This window comes from Aplidium turbinatum, chromosome 4, assembly GCF_918807975.1.
Source record: "Aplidium turbinatum chromosome 4, kaAplTurb1.1, whole genome shotgun sequence".
NCBI lineage: Eukaryota > Metazoa > Chordata > Ascidiacea > Aplousobranchia > Polyclinidae > Aplidium > Aplidium turbinatum.
This window is the reverse complement of record NC_137475.1, coordinates 37,192,854-37,214,637: the sequence shown is the minus strand read 5'-3', so window position 1 is coordinate 37,214,637 and position 21,784 is coordinate 37,192,854.

Genomic DNA, 21,784 nt, shown 5'->3' with positions numbered 1-21,784 from the left:
ATCGAACTTGTTATTTTCCATTCGGAACAAATCATATACTTCAGTGATTGACATTCTTTTGAAATAAGGAAGCAATTGCGACAAGTTTCATGACTTTGACAATCAGTCCGCGTGTTTAGAGACGCTTTTTATTGGACAAAATTTGCAAACATTAACTTCCGGAATTCGATTTCTTTTCAGGGGATTTGAGTGACTCGATTTAAAAGTTTATCAAGGAATTTGGCAACCCTTACAAAGCTTTCTTGCGCTGCAAGTTTGTAACCGACAAGAAATAAGAATTTGAAAGCATCGAATAGAAACACAATTTGAAACCAGTCCAATTGATACAGTTTGAAATTAGTTTAAATGTAAAACTCCCTTCAGCATATAGTCTAAAATGTCTTGAGTAGTTGAGTACCGTAACATAATTAACGGAATCCTAAGTACGTAGTAGATTGGCATGAGTCATTACACATGCACGTGCTCACAAGTTGCATTGCATATTCATGGTCTCTAACTATTCAAGCAGCCAACACCAATGATTAAAGTGTGTTTTATTGCGTTAAAAGGATACTTGTGGTCAAAATAGACTCTTGACACTTCGCTGAAGTGTTCGTTGGGTTACAATCTGCCTTTTAGCAATTCAAAACATTCCAACGTCTATGTAACATTTACAGGCATAGAATTGACCTCTAAGTTGGACAATATGATAACACTTGAAATTAGGTCAAAGCTCTTCTCCAGCGCGTAATGTCAGCTCCAGATGGTTACTTCAATTTTGTTTGCGCTATCATTAGCAGAATTGCACTAATTCATTTCTATTGTCGAGATTCCAGAAGTTGTTCTGTTTTTTGTTTTGTTTTTGAGAAAATCTAGCGTTTTTTTCACAAATTCATTTTTTCCAGCGTTTTACTATAGCTACAGCGATATTTATACCGATGCTTCAACTACTGCTGTTTGAGTTGAATTAATTTTACTAGTAACGACCATTGGTTTTACTTGTAAAATGTCTCTTATGACAGCAACACCAACCAAGAAAGTCATAACTTTGCAGCAAAAGTGATCTGCAGACAGTGCCATTGATCTGACCACAATGTTTCTTATCATATAAAATGTCATGTTCTAATCTAGCACTTGATATTTACTTTTCTGGTTCTAGTTGAAACAAAACCGATGAGATAAAACTGTCAATGAACAATGGTTTAAACACCGAAATTTGCAAATCCAAACACTTGACCTTTGTATGCGGTAATATTACGATGTGGTAAGCTTATGAAAACACTTCGTTTACATAGCGGTGTTTCAAACGTGTTGTTTTGAAGTACGGCACTTCTGTCAAAAGTTAACCATTAACTTCAGATTTTGTGTAATAGTGTTATTGGCAACGTTACGTTTTGGTTTCCCTATCTTTCAAGCGTGTTGTGTTGATGATATCTAAGTTTTTATGTTGTGTTTTTCATTTTCCGACGTCAAATTAACGCTGTAAAAGTGTAGTTACAGCATGGCGGCGAGTGGCTACAGCCTCACTCACTGACTAGACTAGACCGTTGAATGGAGACTGGAGAGCCTGCTGTCCTTAAATGCGATGCTGACGTGTCCACAGTGAGAGTCGAACCAGCGCTGCTTGATTTTGATGTTTCTTCGTTTGCAGGCCCAGAAATTGATCTCACCAAGCTGTCGAGGCAAATGTTCTCTTCAATCAAAAATTTTTGTTGGGTTTCAAAGCGCACAACCTGCAGCCACGATAGCAGCCATCACAAACTTCATGCATGTCAGTGAATCAAAAAACAAAGTGGTGTCCATCTGCCACCCGAAGATGTTGAGACTGAAATAATTAAGCTACTGTTGCAACAAAAATTATTTGCAAAAGTAAAGATGAGCAAAATTGAATAATTAGGCACTCCAGAAAAGTAGGTCTATTACAACAACATTTTTGATTCCATAAATGTATTTGCACACAACAAATGAGCGTTTTCTGCGTTATGAACTTGGTGTTGCAATGTCTACAATGGAGAGTTATTTCAAAATACCAGTTAACTCCTAATTTGAGCAAGTTTATCTTCTTCAAGATAAGCTATGCTTTCAGTGATGGTTGATAAAAATCCATCACAAAAATATCTCCATAGTAAAAACCATTTGTACAGAAAATAGTTTCCTGAGCAAACATTTGGAATAAAAATTGCATTCCCACTGTCCATTAAGGGTATTCGTATGAGGAATTTTTTCGTGAGAAGTTTATTCCTACATTCTTTACCAGAGTTCAAAAGTTTACAATGCTACTGTAGATTATTGTAAACTGTTGGGTTCACTTATTAAGTTTATCACTGCGACCACAGTAATACGAACTTTTAAAGCAATGGTTATCCAAACCTGCTTTTGCTATTCATCAACTCAGTGTGTAGGTCTACGTAATTCACATGGGTGACAGATAGAGTAGGTTATGGCCGCGTTTTTCCCTTCTATCTTTTTTCACGCTCCTGCTATGACACAGCAAGTAGGCTATTTTTCTTTTGATGGTAGATGTAAAAATAAACTGAATTGAGTAATTCGCCTGTTAGATTGCCTATGCAAAAAAACAACTTTTTGAGATGACCTGAGTCCCAACCGCGATAGTTAATTTATCATACGTTGGAACAAGCATCTTGAACTTTTAAAAAGTTCTTTTAGTACTTAGTATTCAGAGCGTAAGTGATCGGTCTATGTAGCTATCGTGTATGAAGATTAATAGCATTTCTGGAACCAGAGAATGTTTGCAGATGAACCGCAGCAATTCGTTGAAAATGAGACCATTTGCTTTAGTGGTGCCAAGCTAGCAATCGCATTAAAAGAGAAAGCGACAATTTTACTAAGTTTAACCAATGCTCAGTTGTTTATCGATTTTTTTTGCATCAAAATTTTAGTTTTGCAATATTGTGCTTTTCATCAAGCAATATCTTAGATTGATTACTTTGTTTAAGTTACACATCAAACAGTTATTATAATAATCGTTAACGGCCCTGCAGCAGACAGTTGTAAACCTGCTACAATGTCTGGAGACAAGCCGACAACAAAAGTGGGCGTACGAAACCAGACAGCGTAGGGTGGTAGCGTAGGCGTAGGCAACAAAATGCTTATCTCAGTGAAAGGATTAGTTTGTTACTTTTGCAAAATGTCAAGTGGATTTTCTGTTAACTTATATTTAGAAGCAATTAATCTAAATTTGTTCATGTTCAACTTGTGTTTAGAAAATTTTTTATTTACAGTTTTACGATAAAGGTGAGATACAATTCCATCATTCAACTTTTATAGCAGTTTGTGAAAAGTATTTTTTTACTTCGCATATACAAATTGAATACGCTAAACGTAACGCAACACTGATAGAATTCCTCAAAAGCCTTGTTTTTTAAAATCGACTTCTTTTGGTACTTTTGACATAAAGTTTGATTAATTTAGAGGTCGAGAGTGGTTGCATTCTCGCATTCAGGCTATAAAAAAAACCTTCGTGATGACTTTTCAATAGTCTGCAAGTAAAATGGTTTCCTGTAGACTACAATTTGAAGCGACTGCCTGGCCGCGTTTTGAGAGGTCTGGTACGACGTTCGGAAGGGCTTAGGTTCGACACCGCTCAAGATCATGCGGCTGTGTGTTTGGTAGGACACTTAATGAGTTCCTGGCCTTTGTGTCCATTTTGTTTTAATCTAAATCTTCAACTACCGGGCGTAAGCCTGGATATGACAAAAAAGCAGGAAATGTTTCATTGATATACTGTACGCTGTAACTGAACCATTGTGGTTGCACAAATAATGGAGCTATCACACGTGTTGTTAAATAACAGCACTGGCTAGTCAGTAACCAGGTACATTGAACCATACTAAAAGTTCAAATCGTTTTCATGCGTCATTTGTTGTGATTTTCCAACGAGTCCTACGTTTCTGATACAAAAACTTCACGTAGGCTACGTACTATATGTATCCAATTAGTTAATCAGTTCATTTTTGCATTGATTTACCGTTTGCAGATGCTAAATCAATGTAAAAAGAGACTGGTTCACTGGCTAGTTTTTTTGCTTGAACATCATTTGATACATGGTCAAGATTCTTGACCTCTCTAGATGCAGTGACAAATTGTTTTTGTCTACCACAAATCGTAGTCCAGTCTGATATCTACGTTTGTCTACCAAGTGATCTAATGACGTATTGTTTGTTTTGTTGCAACGTCGCAAGTTGGACGATCTGGTAGGGCAATTTGTAAGTTATGTACATCCATAATTTCATGGTGTTATAAAAATAGGGAATGATTTTACAGCCAATCTCAAATAGTCGAGATTTTGTGTTTTGTGATGTTCATTAGCTAGAAATTGAACCAAGTCCGTTTGGTCATAAGATGGCTTGGCTGTTTTCTGAGATGATTGAAAGCACCGTGAGCATTCAAACTGCGTTCTCTTGCTCCATGATGCCATTTTTAACTTGACTATACTTTGCAATCTTTTTCTGCTTATCGTTGTGCAAGTGCAAGCATGCTGCATGCATATTGTAACTGGTATTTTTGGTTTAGTCCAAGATAAGCAAATGATAAAAAATAAAATCACTTTTGCGTGAGCCTATATAGAAATCCAAAGACTTCTTTTATCATAATAAGGTGTCACTTGCCCAGACTGCACTGTGAAATCGCTTTAGCCAGGAAATGAGTAATGTACAAATAGCATTTAATCGCGGTAACAAGCCACTCACAAAAATGTTTATTTTTAACGTTTTTTCTGTAGTGTTCACTCCTTTCAGCTTAGCGATCATCTTGCCGCAAGAAAGCAAAGATGTCACACCGAAATAGATCGTTTAATTAACTTCACTCTGAGACCAGCTTGACTGTGTGAGATTAAATTCACCTTCTGTGTGGTCGTGAATTTTGTTAAAGTATCTGTTTTTCAACGGCTACTTTAGTATTATAAAATAAACCTAGCTGAAGAATATACAATTTCAGCAATAAAAAGTGTGTAAGAAGACGATCTCACAAGTATTTACCCCACTTACACCCTGCTCTGGGGCGTATTTTGCCGAAAGGTATGAATAAATTAACTTTATGACAATTTTTCATATTTTTATAATCTTATTGTGTTCGAGGTTTTCTGAGGTTCGTTTGTGAATGTCACACGCTCGCCTTTATGACGCAACACTGAATCTGGTTTGACCAGAGATACAAAAACATTTTACTCAGTTACTGCTTTTCCGTGATTATTCATACAATTTAGCGGTGATCTTCATAATCTGATCTTGCTGTATAACAATGTGCGAGTCATAAACTGCTAAAAGGTTTAAGTTCTTGAAGTGCAGATCTACCGTCAATCAAGCGAAAAGATATATACAATTTTCAATTGCGCACACATGCCCAAATTTTTACTCATGGCGTTGACAGATTGAATTAAAGTGACGTGCTCAATCGCAGACATTGACTCTGAAATCTTTATGTAAAAAAAAAACTTTGTCGTTGTTCGTCTAACCAGTGGTTCTTAAACTTTTTGAGACACGCCTCCCTTTAACAATTCTAACAAAATTCGCGCCCCACCTTGTTTCAAAATCACAAAAACATTATTTAGGATAGCAATTCATTTTCAGGTAAGTTGCATTAATGCGAAGGATATAACTTTTTTTGGATACCAAATGTTTAATTTGGGGATTAGTAGCAAATAATGCACATCTCAGATCGGTTGTCTTTATGTTCACGAGAGTAGAAAAACCATTTTCGCACATGTGAGTGGATGAAAATGGAAGAAGTGTGCGTATAGCCACAGCACCCACACTCTTGTAAATGTGCACATATTTCGCCTAGAACTCAGTTGGTGGCATTGCTTCAAGGTTGTCACTTTCAGTAGAATTTCATTTTAGCTTCAAGAATTTCTCTTGTAAATTGTCGGGAATAGTTTCCTCATTTAGACGAAAGGGATTCCTTGTCATCTGCCATTCTGGAAGTTCGGTGTCACCCAAGTCTGGAAAATAGCGTTCAAATTTTTATTTCCAAAGTTGACGGTGGCAATTCACTTCGAACTTAAGCTCTCCCTTCAGTTCAATTTGGTTTTTCTCGAGTATCAAGGTTGGAAAATGAAGCTGCGTTTCCTTTTTGAACTCGACGATGCCGCAGCTCCAGTTTTGCTATGAAAGCATGGATGGCATCATAGTCTTTGATGCGATTAGTATTCTTGCCCTGCAGGAGCAGATTTAAATTATTAAGGTCTTCGAAAATGTCCACGAGGTAGGCCAACTCGACGATTTCGCCGACGACAATTGGCAAAACCACTCGCTACTTGCAATCTTCATTTTTTTAAAAGAGTCTTTCTTGCATTGGAAATAAGCTAAAGATTTATTGTACTTTAGTGGTCAAAGTGTTTTTTTTTTCAAGATGACGCTGCGAACGAGTTGGTCTCAAACCGTCGTTGCTCAGATTTTAAAAACATATGACGCATTGTGGTACAACGTAGTCATTTACTATGGCATCTATAAAGCCAAACTTCAGATAATTTTCGTCATACTTTCTCTTTTTCCCCACTCATATTATGTCAATAGAACTGATTAATTAAAAATGAACCTAATTAAATCAATGCTAAAATTAAAAAAAAATAGTTTACGCATGGTACTATTGTAGAGTTGGAGATACTGCTGTACTTCTAGCCTCTGTTACTTGTTGGTCAGTCGTTGCCATTATCATTACAACTAAAGCTCGAGGCTTCTGTGTCAAAAAACCGTTGTGTTACGAGAGTTACGGTGTCACAGAAACATTTAGCAACGTCTAAAACATCACAAAAAATGCGAGATGTGACAACAACACGCTCTACAAACACTGTGCCACTGTAACACAAAGATTCATCCTCAACAATCGACTGTCCAGCGTAGTTGTGAAGACATGTTTAGTCATAGTTCATGCAAAGTTTTTTCAATTTCTTGCGCCCCCCTTGCGAGCCTCACACGCCCCTCAAAGGGGGCGCGCCCCCTAGTTTAAGAACCACTGGCTCTAAGCAGTGAAAGATAGAGCCTTTAGCCTGCTACGCGTAAAGCAAAGCCTAATTGTTTGTGTATGTAATCCTAACGGAAAATCATCCAGAATTTTTACATTTCATCACCCAGGGTCATAGATTTTGATGAAATTTTAGCAGTAATTGTAATGTTGCTTTTCTGATTAAAGTGTAACCAATTTTAGAACAATTGAATCACACTTTTGAAATGTAAAAATGAAAACAAATGAAAGGTGAAATAAATCAAGTGTCTTCAAATGAATCAAATTAAGAGGCACGGATTTCGGCCGGAGTCGAAGTGGAGCAGGAGTCTGAAATCCTTGGTAATAACAGGACCTGGGTGGGAGTCGGAGTTTGATTTTTTGCCTAGTTATGCTTTCAGCGTACAAATATTTATGCTGCACTTGGCGCAGTTGTTATTTTTATGTAGGCTACTTCCAGGGGCGCCGGAAGCGGGGAGGGGGCGGCTGCCCCCCCTGCTCTCAATTTTTCTGTAGATGGAGGGGCAGGGAGGGAAAAGGTGCCCTTTTAAGTTCATGTAAGCTACTGCACATTTTGCAATATAACAATTTCTGCTATTCGCTTTTAACCTAATTATAATCATTCATTTTTGCCTCAAAATAATATATACGGCACAAAATTTTGCAACACAGTTCAGACCTTAAAACTCGTTTTTTTTTCGGCAGCCAACGTGGCCTACCGGGTGCTCTTTCTCGGCGGCCAAATCTGCGTGCTTGGATGCCAAAATACAAAATAAAAATAACGATTGCACAAGTAAATAGAATTAAACTTGAAACAATGCAAAAATTATCACTTAGCGTTGTTGAAGTCTGAGCCTGGGCGATGTCCTACAATAGAATCGTTGCACCACGCAATAACTGCTTTATCGGGATTGTAATCCAATACTGCGGGACCATTAAACGACACTCGCATGAGTGTCTCCAATGTGGCTGATTTTTAAGAAGTTCGCCACTCTCCTAAAATTCTCTTTAGCAAGGAAAAATAACGTTCGACATGTGTTGACGATGACGGCAAGGTAATAAAATAAGCATTTCAATGATGTGAAGGACATTACTAAAAGAAGCATAATTTTTGCAAAACATGATCAAAAAATGTTTTCCCCTCGGATGTTCAGTTCAGTTCAGTTTATTTTTTGTTTTGTTGGTGAAAAAGAAAGACACAAAAAGCAAAAACACAATAAACACAAATAATTCACACAACAAGGATGGCAGCGAAACACCAAAAGGTCACTAAAGTCAGCTACCACCCAAACATTTAAACAAAAGACACATGTACTACCATTTACATAACTGAGTAGATTTTGGCACTTGTGCTGAAAATCCAAAAAGTGTCTGGCAATACTGGTGATTGGAAAAAAATTGTCATTTTTTAACGTAAATTTAGGAGTTTTGCAGTGTTTTAGATTCATTGATCACACTTTGGCAATTTGGATTCTCTAAATTATCATTTCAAAGGAATATAGAGTAAATTTAGCTTATCAAAACTACATAGGCCTTCAGTCTGGGCCTCCAGTTCGTTTGTTGTCAAGGCCTGTGTATATAAATCGATATGGTTTACACATATGCTACAGTAACACAGTTTCGAAAAATGATTTGTAGCGTTATGTGAATTTTATATCCCTTGTGTAGTTTACGCTATGTAATGTAGTACTACTGGACTGGTACACACGCCCTGCAAAAACACATGCCCTGCAAAAGAAATGCTGTAGTAATCTCAGCAAAATTACTACTTTATTTATTTTTCCATTTTTGTTTTCAAAACGGAATCCTTTGAATGTTTTGATTGTTGCGTCAATTTATCAATATTGTATCAATGTTAATCTACATTACTTTGCAGCATCTTTGAATCAATCAATCCCCTAAGTTTGTTTATCAATGCTTCGCACCTGGCCTTCATTCGCACCTGCTGTGCTTTGTCATGTTTCTGTTTTTGACTCAAGCTAAAATTTTAATGGGAAAAGTACACTGATTTTCGAAAACCTTCATATGAAAGTTGTTAGAACAACCCAGACAGCAAATCAGTCATTCAACGTCTGAGACGTTGAATGAATGTAAAACACGACTGATTTGCTGTCTGGGAAATTTCATTCGATCGAAGCAAAACGAATTTGCAATCAAAGATATACTAACTTTTAATTGGAAAAGTACACTATTTCAGGGTTAAGATGAAATTTATCAAAATATATTTGGGGTAAGCCACCCAGATCTCCTGCAAATTATTTGCTTCTTTGATCTTCAACTTTTAAATTGTCTTATTTGTTTCAACTGTATTCTTCGTTAAAACTCGGTGGGCCCAAATTTTTTCGTGGATTCACTACTGCATGGGACTACTCAAAGAATTTCGTATTCCGTCTTGGCCACGATTCAACACTGAAATTTCCGTATCGCTCCATAGCATTTCCTACTCTTTGTATTGTCGATTAGCTTCAAGTAAAACACTGGATTTGTCAAATCAGACTCGTTATTTTTTCCTTCCTATGAGCCGCCATATTGGCGATGGGAAAGTTCCTTTTGAGTAATTGGCTGGTTTTGTGTTTAGATACGTGATTTTTTCCATGATTTCCATCGAGTTGTATTGATCTAAGGTGGATCGTGGCCTAGAAACTACCACCGCAGACTTTATGTTTAGCGTAGATAAACTAAAACACCGATGAAAGAAGGAATGACCTAGGGCCTAGGCCCAGGCCTGGATAGGGGGGCAGAGGGTGCAGGTGCCCCGGGCCCCATTTTGAAGGGCCCCCTGACGTGGAAAAAATGTGATTTTGAGTTATTATTTTTTTTTCTTTCAGCCTTTGACGTTTCTGCAAAATGCTGTGTAGTGCTGGATTAATGGTACTGTAGACGTAGAGGTGGTTTTTCGCACGGGGCCCCCCGATCTAAAAATGCCCCGGGCTCCCCATCAGCTAAATTCGGCCCTGCCTAGGCCTAAAGAATTTGAATATTATATTTAAACATTGTTCATTAATCGATCGCATAATGTGAAGCTTGTTTTGGCAGTAAAAGCGCAAAACACAGTATTTCGGCAAATAAACTTAAATGAATTTTACTGGAGTGACTAAACGTCTCAATAAATTCATCTCTTTTAACTTCAGACAGTGCTTCCACTTCTGACAATTGATAAATCCTCTTCAGTTTCCTGTTTTGTCTTGAAAAATCCCTTTTTTCTCAGTCGGAAATCCTTCAAAATTTCCTTCATAGGCGAGGTTATTTTTGACGTTATTTAAGTTAAAAAAGGTGCTAAGTGCTAATACAACTTTAAAGTTATTATAACTTCAGTTAAAGCTATTTTAATCTCGATTTTTTTCAGTAGCACCGGTATGTCGAAGCAACATTGTTGTGCGAATTATTTGTGTTTATTGTGTTTTTGCTTTTTGTGTCTTTCTTTTTCGCCAACAAAAAAATAAACTGAACTGAACAACATTGTTTTATTAGAACAGTAGGCTGCACAAAAGCAGCACATATTTTACAATAACATGGTTAACTTCCTTTGTTCACTGTCCAGCCAAAAAACTGCTTGTCAGCTAGTCGGTTCTGGGACATTTATTACCTGGAGTTCTGGACATCATTTACGAATTGCCACTCTCACCTTTCCTACCCGGACTCCTAACCTATCCCTAACACGGAAAATGTACAGATAGTAAATGTCCAGTAACGAATTATCCATCCATTAACAAATTTATTTTTGTGTTTAGTTCGGTTTTCCTTGATGCGCTAACTTAACACTATAAGCTAGGCCAGGGGTCACCAAACTTTTTTCTCTAAGGGCCGGATTGCTGCCAGATTAACAGCTGCGGACCGGATGCAAATTGTGAAAAAATAGGTACAACTATTTAGAATCTCTATTGACTTGAATTGAGCACAATAAATAACAAAGTCAGCGGTGGAATAGCAAAGTTGTGATGAAAATCGAAAGGTTGAGCTAGAAAAGTTATCCCCTGCTGTGATACTACACTAGGCCTACAAGGCATAGTGCTCTTGAAATAACATTACATCTTTCCAAATTTGGCCTAGGCTGTGCCCATTTGTGGTGGCCTAATGATAAAAACAGAACACCAACATGTAGGCTGCCTGCTGGAAAAATGTACAAATTCAACATACAACAACTAACTATAAGAACAAACAATTTTAACAAAGAAGTCTCTATTACACAAAAAGGCAAACCAGCTGTTATTTCCACAGCACGTGGCGGGCCGGATGAAATCAGTTTGCGGGCCGGTTGTGGCCCGCGGGCCGTAGTTTGGTGACCCCTGGGCTAGGCTATCTCTTTTTTCTCCTTGTCAGTAACGTCTTCGCAATCATCGAAAACTGATGAAAAACTTCAGGATACGGCCTATTCATGATACTGACTCAGTCTAACTGTGTACACTATAGGTCAAGTTCAACTGTAAATCAACGGATTACCTAATTTTAACTAAAAGAATTGAGAACTAACTCACTCACTGCACTCACGTCCAATTTCCAAAATGGCGAGAATAGAAATCAAGCGACAGAAAGGCGAGAATGGGAAAGAGAGTGTGAGCATAGATAGATGGTGAGAGCTGCTGAGAGGGGGTTCCGGATGGCGAGTGATGACGGAAACCAGCTGATCATAGTTATTCCAGTCGTTTTTAGAACTTTTAAAACGGAATATTAATAAAATTTTCTTTAAAATTGCTAAAAACAACAACTCCCTTTTTAAGACAAAATTTCATCCTAAAATTGTTAAAAATCCTTAAAAAATCCTTGCGATCTTCATTTCCTTTTTTTATCCTTCGAAGCGTTGAAAAATCCCGATTTCGGGATAAAATCCTTCAAAGTGGAAGCACTGACTTCAGATGTTGCGCTAGGTGGTCGTGCTAAATTTATTTTTGTTTAGTCATAACTTTACGGCTTAGAATAGATTGTGCCCATTAGCCTACAGACATTTTTAAATCAGTGTAGTTTTGCCATCGTTTTATTTGTTGGTTAGTTTCCGTATTAGGCCTATTGTTAGTTTAATGTTGGTGTATTATTCAAACCATTTTAAACATTTTGATGTTTTTGCAGAATTTTTCTTTGTATGTTGACTTTGCATTTTTTCTACATTATAAAGGCTTGAATCACCGGTTTTGAATAAAATGCTGCTGAAAATGTAACTTGCAAAAGTTTGGAGACTTTCTTACTCATATTTTGTTGCTGTCAGCAACTCATTAAGAATTAATTAGCCAACAAAATGTTAAAGTTACAAGTTTTGCAACAAATAACCTACGCTGCGCTTGTTAATTTATGATGATAATGCATCTCTTTACAGTAGATGAGGAATCGAAAAACTTTCCTAAAAAAATGTATAGGCCACATAGATTATATAGATGAAAAGTTAAAACATTAGAATTTTTTTAAGAAATGTTTATGGAAGAAGATTTTAACATATTTTAATTGTATCTCAAATTTTAGCTTTATTAGGACTTACAAAAGGTATTAAAAAAAACGTCTTAAGCACCTAAAACGAATTTTTGATGACACGACAGAACCATCAAAAAAGTTTGACTTGACTCATTTACAATTCCTCTGGCAGCCTGGCTGCGTTTGTGCAAGAAGTACCGTAGCTCTAATATGCTAAGCAAAATTTCTACTTTTTATAATTTTTTGTTGACATATGCTAAATTATGATGTTGTCTTTGAGAATTTGAGTGGATTGTTCTTTTTTATCACATTCGGATCGGTCATAATGTAGGCTAAATGGCAAATTTAAACAGAATTGCTAGTTTTTAACCTCACCAGGCCTGTAGGCAGGCCCTCGTCTCAACAATACTGACACTCAAGATACGAAGGGATTTAAATTTGTGGTTGCTGAAACTATTCATTAAGTCTGCGAAGGAAAGTGAAAAATTAGACGTAGTTTAACATTTTTGCATTACGAAAGAGCATGAAATTGATCACCGAAATCACGGCAAAAATGCGGCACAAGGAGAGGCAAAACAGAGCAAGAATTATTGAAATTCCAGCGCCCGGTAATCGATTTTCTCGAATCTCAAGAGTTATTTTCGTTCAGTTGCCAGCCATTACTGGCAGGTCAAAGTAAACTGTTGTCCAGTTGAACAAAACAGCTTAATCTTCAAAGCAGGTATCAGACGGTCACTTGTTTGTTTATGAAAGATTACGTTTTCACAGAGCATTTTGGCGGCAGTTTCTTTGATAAGTAGCGCAGCCTAAATTTTTTTATGTTTCTGATTCAGAATCAAAAGCTATTAAGTCAGTTTAGTTGAGCTATATAAAGATATTTACGATAACACAGACCTTTTGTAGTAGCTGCAAAATCGACCAATGTGGGCGTAAGTTGTCATAATCTTGAATTACAGCGATGTGGTATAGGCCAGTCCAGACTTTCATGGTCTCGGTGCCAGCAAAAGAAATTTCAACGCATTTCGCAGCAAAACTGAAACCTCAGATCGTAAATAAATACCTAAAAACAATTTGCTGTAAGTGTATAGCCTACTCATAAAGCAGTAGAACCGAGACAAAAACTACTGCATAGTTGAAACGAAAAGAAGTTTCAATACTACAAAGCGGTTCAAAACGAAATGAAACAAAATTCTTCACGAAGGCGTTCCATTTAAAACGAAATGAAAGCTTTACAACTTTGACATATTTTTGAATTACTTGAGTTGATCGGTAGCAAGTTTAAAAAGCATAAGAGAAAATGCAAAAGCAAATGTTTAAAGAAAAATGATTTAGTAGCCTAAGGGATTTGAAGGTTTAGACATGTTTTATGCAAGAGTAAAGTGACATTCTTTCCATTTTATTTTGGTTTCTGTGTTTTGAGATTCTCATTTTGGTTTCGTTTCGAGTTTACGAAACCCAATTGCTTTCCTTTCGAACCGAACAAAACGAAACGTTTTCTAATTTATATGAAATGAAGCCAAGAAAATGAATTTAGCATCGGAACGACAACGGTTGAAATACATTTTTCTCGAACAGCCTTATAAATCCACATCAAAATTAGTTTTTTTATACATTCCTGCAATAAAACTTGTATAAATTTCCTTCTATAAATTAAGAAATGCTTTTTTGTCAATAACATATCAAGAAAGGCATTGACTTGCCTTTATCGAACTAAACCGTAGATGAGTTTCGTAGAAGCAAATCGGGCATGAAGACAGAAACTGCGAACTCAAATTGCCTTTGCTTCAACTGCAAACTGTGGCATATTGCATGTCTCAAATTCCTTGGCCGCCTAAGTTAATGGCTAAACAATTCGAAGAATCTTTTTCTAACGTTAAAGGGTAATCATGATTGAAGTTGAATATCACACGCACACTACAATCGCAATATTCGTCATGAAAAAACGGAAATCAAGCAAATTTGATAACAGACTAAAGTAAATTTTCGATCATTTGCAATTATTGTTCTTCCCACTTGCGAATATTTTAAAGCAAACGGATATTATTGCGTAAAGTTTTCGAAAGACGTATAACTTCTTTGTAGTGATTTGTTTTCTTTCGAGATAAGTTTCTTGCAAAATAATTCCGCTTCGTATCATTTTGATCAAAAACACCTTCTCAAACAGCCCTGAAAGCTGCACAGTGATAAAGTGGGTTGACAATTAGTTCATCGTAGCCTATTTGTGTGATAACAGCTTTATTATTAGGTAAGACTTGATAGAAAGCATCTATAGGCCGTAAAAATTTAACGCAGACCATTTTAGGTTGTCTAGTGAATTTTGCGGTTAGAGCAGTGCTTTATAATCTTCTAATGTCAGCTGAAGTGACATATTTAGACATTCATCAGTTAGTTAGACCTTTGTAAGCGCAGTAGATGAATGCTATGCGTCGTTTGCATACGACTTTAAATGTTTGTTTTAGTCAAAAGAAGTTGTTTTGTCTAACCCTAACTACAATTCAGAGGTTAAAACAGTTGTTACCTTTTTAACCTTGGAGTTGTCATGCTAGATCTGATAACTTTGTATAGGCTAAACTTTAGCATTCTGCAAACTGCCAAATGCAGATTGAGCTACAAGTAAAATCCTAACGAAAGTTTTAGTTTACAACCTTATGTTGTTAGGTGGCGGTCATTTACACCCCATTTCGCCTTTTCTTGGCATTCTCACGAGTTTACCAGTGTAGATGAAACACTAGGCCTACCCTTATCTGCTAAATTACCTGTTTCCGGAGATTTAAGTCAAATTATTTGTAGAATTCGTGTATATTACTGAATTACAATATGTGGCCAAAATGTCAAACATTTTTCCTAAAACCCTTCTTGGATCGTATTCCTATTCATTAACTGGCATCAACTACGGTACTCACATCGTTTTAAATAAAACGCTCGCTTTGAAAGTCTTGAATTTCTTCAAGTAGGCTACAAAGGCAAAGCCATGAGCAGTTGCAATGTATTGGCGTAGAAATAAAGTATAAAGGAAAGTTACGGAAACTCGACAGCAACTAAAATCGTTGTTCAATGAAGAAATTTCTCGACCATAAGACTTTGAACTTTGACGTTTCAGTTAAAACGTTGTTAGGTAGATAATGAGGCCTAAAGTCAAGCGGCTGTAGCCAAAACTTTTCACATCAGTTTTCTATGAATGAGCTGACAGTGTTTTTGAAAATCATTTCGTTCCCTTTCTGTGGTGCCTTTGATCTGATTTGCGTCTGAAAGTTTGTTGTAGTAAAGAAAAAAATAAGTTTTGCTTGGGCAGTCAATCCAAACGTTCATTGATCAACAAACCGATATGAAATTGAATTTGTGACTGTGAGATGGAAAGCTATTAAACTAAACTTCAAAACAGTGTTGCATAATAACAGGATATCTGGAGCTTGTATGATTATCTGATATTAACATTTCCTTGTCATGATTTTCTGTTTTACAAAGTCTGTATCGTGTTCTGAACGATGTATTGCATTATTTCGTGATCAACACATTGGAAGAACATGGCCGCAGAGCAGCTATAAGCATTTTCGTATTGATTGAAATGACCGCAGTGTTTTAGAAATCTGATTGATAAGGCGAAGATTGAGGGGGAAACAAACACAAACAATCTGATTTGCGTTTGGACTGCTCAAAACTATTTTTTGATCAAAACGCGAGATTTTACTTGAAAGAATTAAATCAAAACGCATCGCAATCCTGACAGCGAATTTCGTGTCCAAGCGAGACGAAAAGTTTTGAAATTTTTAAGCATTCTTGCGTTGTACACTTGTAAGCATGAATAACTTTCAAAGAGTTTCGTTTAGAATTCACAACGAAACTAAACTGCTTTTCTCTTGAAACCAAAACAGACTATTTTCCGTGGAAAGGAAACGAAATATCTCGAAACAAACTTGCCATTTTTTTTTCTTCAAACTTTTTGCTGCGTAAGCGGATTAACGATCTGTGGTCACATAATTAAGACTTCAATACTTCGCCACTATTCTGAAAAACATTCTATGACTAGCCGATCCATTCATATTTGGACAAGTCTTCAAATACCTTCACTCAAACTTACAGATTCAGACAGACATGTTTATTTATGTAAAAGCCGAGCCTTATTCATCACAAAATAATGCACTTTTCCTTGGCACTCCTGGTAACAGGGCCGTGTAACTGTAAACCGCCCTTCGTATCTCCCGGCAGGGAAGGGAACACGTCTGTATAGGGGCCATTTTAGTCTGTTAAATGTTTTTTGTCTGTTTTAAAAACGAAAAAATCTACTACACAAGCTCGATATAGAACAATTTATAGACCAAACAAAGATTATATTTGTCAAAATTTTCCGGGAGGCAAACCCCTCACACCCCTATGTAGCTTTAGATTTTTGGACATTAAGTTGTGCATTGTCCATTCATCTTATCAATTTTGCTTTGTTAAAACTCTGGTCTTTCTGCAACTTTTTTCCAGATCCGCTGCAGCATTGTCGGCATCTTTAGGCCTACTATTTTTTTCTAAAAAAATCTGAGACTTGTTTTAGTTTCTCCTGAAATGATGAATATAAAAAGTTTCTTAACAGTGAAAGACTTTGCGGCCATAACCTAACGCTGTCTTGTTCTATTTCAAAGAGATAACATAAAACATAAGGGCTCACGAGTGGATTTTGTGGGAGGGGAAAAATGGTGCTCACACTGCCCTGAGTGGTAGGCTGCTGGAAAAGGTTATAGAGTGAACGTGTCTGAGCTTTTAATTTTCTTTTATCCAGGTGATTGGTTTTGAAAATAAATGTTTACAATACGTTAATCAAGTAGTTTTCTGGCTGAATTTTCCGCGAGTGAATCTACAATAATTTGGTGAAATATCGAAATAACGTTTCGTTGAATCTTGATTTTGATTCAAACAACAGCATATGTCAAGTTGCCATTGTTAAACAATTTACAGTGAACCTTAGCAAATAGCAGGGAGCCGAAATTACTGTAAACTTAATATAAAGCAAGGCATCAATGTCCTAGTGTGGTTCTCATGACCCTAATGTTGACATTTCTCTCAAGCAGAGAAATGAACTGCTGAAACTTCAGGTTACCAGTTCTTGATAGCATTTCTTTAATTTACAGCAATATACGTCAATTTAACATCACGTACATGCTGTTCTGTGTCCCCATGGCGAGTCGCCTTGTCAAGTCGATAATGTTCACTTAAAATTTTTCTGTTTTTTGAATTCAACTTGAAGTTCTCTACTAATTCAATTCTAGAGGCTTATGTGTTGTTTTAACAAGGCAATGTGGTTCTAAAACGGAATGATAAAATAAAACTAAATCCTGTTAGACACTTTCGATCGCTACGCGCCATGATTTTGTTTAACTTTAGAATGTACCGGGTCTTTTAAGGCAAGACAGAAATGTTTTTAATAAAGAGTGCCACGGCTACAAGGGTCTTTGCTCAACAAGTTTCCATTTGGTGAGAGAAGCAATGTAGTGCATCAAAGCCAAACGCTTTTTACACATTGTAGATACGCCAGCCGATTGTTACGCTCCACTTATGCCGGCTATATTCACATTTTTTTAAAACTTATGCTTGAAGTTAGGCCTAATAGTAAAAATTGAAATGAAACGAAATAGAAAAAAATCTTTTGTCCATTTATTTTTTTACTAATCGATTAGAATACTCCCCAACACTTATCAATGATCAGATTGGTTTAGACTGCACGGGGTAATGCAATGCTACCACATCTATGTAAACTGATAACATGAAAATAGAAAAGTATAAGTCTCAAGTGAATATTGAAGCTTTTTAGTGTTCAATTGTAAGTTTTCCAGAATTCTTTTAGTTTCGCATTATTGACGTTTTTGACAACTGTGACTTTGCAGGTGATTTAAAACTTTTCTTGTCATTTGAATATTTGCATAACTTAGCAGCAAAATGCCGAATTGAACGGCACAAAAGGAAAAGAAATAGCGGTCGAGAAACAAGAGCAGAAAGGTGTGAAGTCCTTTGCTGAGGCACCAACGATAAGACACTGCATTGCTCGCAACACCTTGAGAGAGTTACATAACTACTTGCTTTATTATAAGCAAGAAGGTGGAAACAGGGCCGTTGGGAGAACCATTTGGGTCTGGTACGGATGAGAAGTCCGCCCCCCCTCAAAATAAGAGACCTCTGAAAACAATAGAACTCCAAAGAATACGCGGTGTTTTCTTCGTTCTTTGTCCCTGAAAATCATCCTCGTCCCGGGTCCAAAAGTACCCCCTAGACCCCCTGTCAACGCTACTGGGTAGAGAAATTAACAAGCATTTGCAACCCGCGGTATTTTTATAAGGAAACTCAGCATGATATTTTCTTTGCAAGGCGTTTGCAGATTACAATAGAAATCAATGTAACAACGTGAGAAACTGTACGGTCTAGTGTAGCCTATGATTTCTGATCATACTACGTACAATTCATAGAACTCTAAAGATATGCTTTGTAAATAGTACATTTTTTTTAGAGTGCCTAACGTGTAGTTGGCACCTGCCTTCACGTTTATAGCATGCTATTTGATTTTTGTATCGCTAATCTCATGACTACCATATGCCATTCCTATCTTCAAATTGCTATTCCCTGTCACCAAAAGTAATTTAAAACTTCCATGGCGCTCGAAAACAAGATCGCTGCTGAAGTCATACCCTATATACGCATTGTATAAATTCTTGAAAAGGTTATGCTACTTGAGTTTTGTTTCTGATTTTAAGTTGACAAGACCAATAGTTGCTTTCTTTCCCGTCCATTCATTCTAGATCTTCTACCAGCAAACATATGCATGGATGTAATGAATTAAAACAATTGCTGAAAGTTCTTGAAGTCGTCAGGCCCGTAGCCAGACATTTTCAAGGGGGGGTTCCCAAATCCAAAATTATGGACCTTTTGATAACTTTCTTCTTGGCGTGTCCACAAGCAAGCAATCAAAACATAAGAAGTGGCCGTAAATGATATATAGACCAACAAACAGAACAAACTTCAAATTATCAACATTACAAAAACGAAATAAATAAATAGGCTACAAACAATTTTCACATTAACATCAGCACATTTACAGTGGAACTGACAGGGGCGTCGGAATCGGGGGGCAGAGGGGGCAGATGCCCTTTTAAGGTCATGTAAGCTACTGCACATTTTGCAATATAACAATTTCTGCTATCCGCTTTTAGCCTATATTGTCTACGATACAGGGATCCGCAAATAGTGGGCCACGACCCAATCTATGTTGGGTCGCGAGAACTTCCACAGTAAGTCGCAAAAAGGTTTAAACTTACTAGAAACTGACATCCCGCAATGGGCTACTCAAGCGTGGCGTGCGTGCGGCTAAATGCAACTGCTTGTAAATGCAACCTAATCTCTCACAAATACTATTGCAATAAATTGCATGTTGCGTACGCTACATTAACTTTATCCAACTCATGGATAAAGTTAATATGATTGAAATTTGCGCACACTAGCAGTAGCGTTGATAAGGGGGGGGGGGGAGGGCCCCGGATGATTTGAGAGACCATAACTTTTCCAAGGGGCCTGGTAACTTGAAGAAGCCATCGCGTATTCATGAGATATAGTGCGTTTTTTTCTTAGAAGTATCTCGATTTGGAGCCCTAGAATCTCATTGGTACCGAGCCCAAAATATCCTCTCAACGGCCCTGCACACAAGGCTACTTTTAACATCGTGTTTTTGGAAACAAGTGGGCCTTTTAATATGGTTGTCAGCAAATTTGACTTTAATGTGGTTTACGCGGACATCTATGTAGGTTAAGTGGTTTCTATTCCTTGGGGGTTCCATTTGACCACGGGAAACGACGTCAGGAATTGTATATATGTCATAAGTAGTAATTAAACACAAACTTGGAAAGGGCATATGTTAGATCATCTTACGCAAACACCGATAACGGTAAATGCTAGACCAATCGCAAATTGATCAATACACGTCATAGTAAATAAGATCATACCTAGAAGTATTCAAAGTGCAGCACTAATGTTGTTGAACATTCTGATAAGTTTATTGAAACATACCGAAAGCTCAACTGCTTAAACACTCTTGGGTGTTATCCGTGAGCACAAAGTGTATATTATAAATTGTAACTGTAGTTTAAGAATTTACGGATTTCCGTTATTGTGATTTCAAAGATAACATGACATGGTATCATGAATTGAAACGTGAATGCTGTGGGCTTGGTTTGCGGTAGTGTGTATTGTGGTAAGACTCCTGCACTTAGCCGAAGTGTGAAAGGAAGCAGAGGCTAGACTGTGGTTTGATCAAGCACCTCTTAGCACAGCAATTGCCACTTGTTATCAAACGATCCATGTTCATTGTTTGCTGACGTAGCGACATGTAAGTTTGTTACATATTTGGCATGCAATTTCCTAAAGTTTCAGCTAAATGACAGTGCTTTACTTGATGTATCACTAAACAATTTGTTCTGTTTGAACAAAACTTAATTATTTCATTTTTATCGGTCACATTTTTTTTATGCAAATGTGATCTTTATTTTTGCCATTAAATATATTCAAAGAGGGTCCAGTTTGGGCGCATTGCTAACGTTTTGTTTCCTATTAACTGCAGAAATAAACGTGAAAAAATATCCGCCTCTATTTAATATTTCTATTTGTTTCTATTCACTTCTTCTATCGAGTCTTCTAAAGTTCGTTGATACACCACAGATTGACACATTCTTCCGCAACGGAGTTATACACTGACAGGTCCCACCTGCTGCACCGGGTGGTAAGCCAAGGGCAAACAAGAAGGTGGTCCGCTGTTTGGAGATCGGTGCCACATATATATCCAACTGGGCCCGTGTCGTAGCCCCACTCCACCATTGCAGACTTAGTGCGTCCAACACCGGTTCGGAGTTGATTTAATGTTTTCCACTTTGCCCAAAGAGCGTTTGCTCCTGAAGGGAGGGACTCTGATGGTGGGACCTTCATTTCAGCGCATGATGGGTCATTTTCGAATTGTTGTTTCCATTGCTTAAGTCTTGTTTTTTCTATTCACTAATACTGTTCAAATGTCCCTGAAAATTTTAAGATAAGCATAAATCCCCATACAAAGGACCGCCTATCTATCGTGTATGTGCTTTCAGCTGCTCATACATAACATATTGAAAGAAACAAACTTGTCAATCAACGTTCTACCGGTAGCCATATTGTCGAGTTTAATTCAACGTTGTATTCTCATTGACTTATGCCAATGAGAGTTCAGACCAAAGCCACTGGTGTCATAGCCTTAGTTAATCTATTTGATTACGCAGGAGATGATGCTGCTTATGATTTAAATGATATATTTGACATGTCTGTTCTAAACTAGAAGATTACACAAGATTAGAATTTAGTACACAACATTCAATCATGAATCTTGTTGAGATTATGACGTCATTGACTTGTAGATAATGATGTCATGTCCAATGCCAACAGGATGACAAGTGTT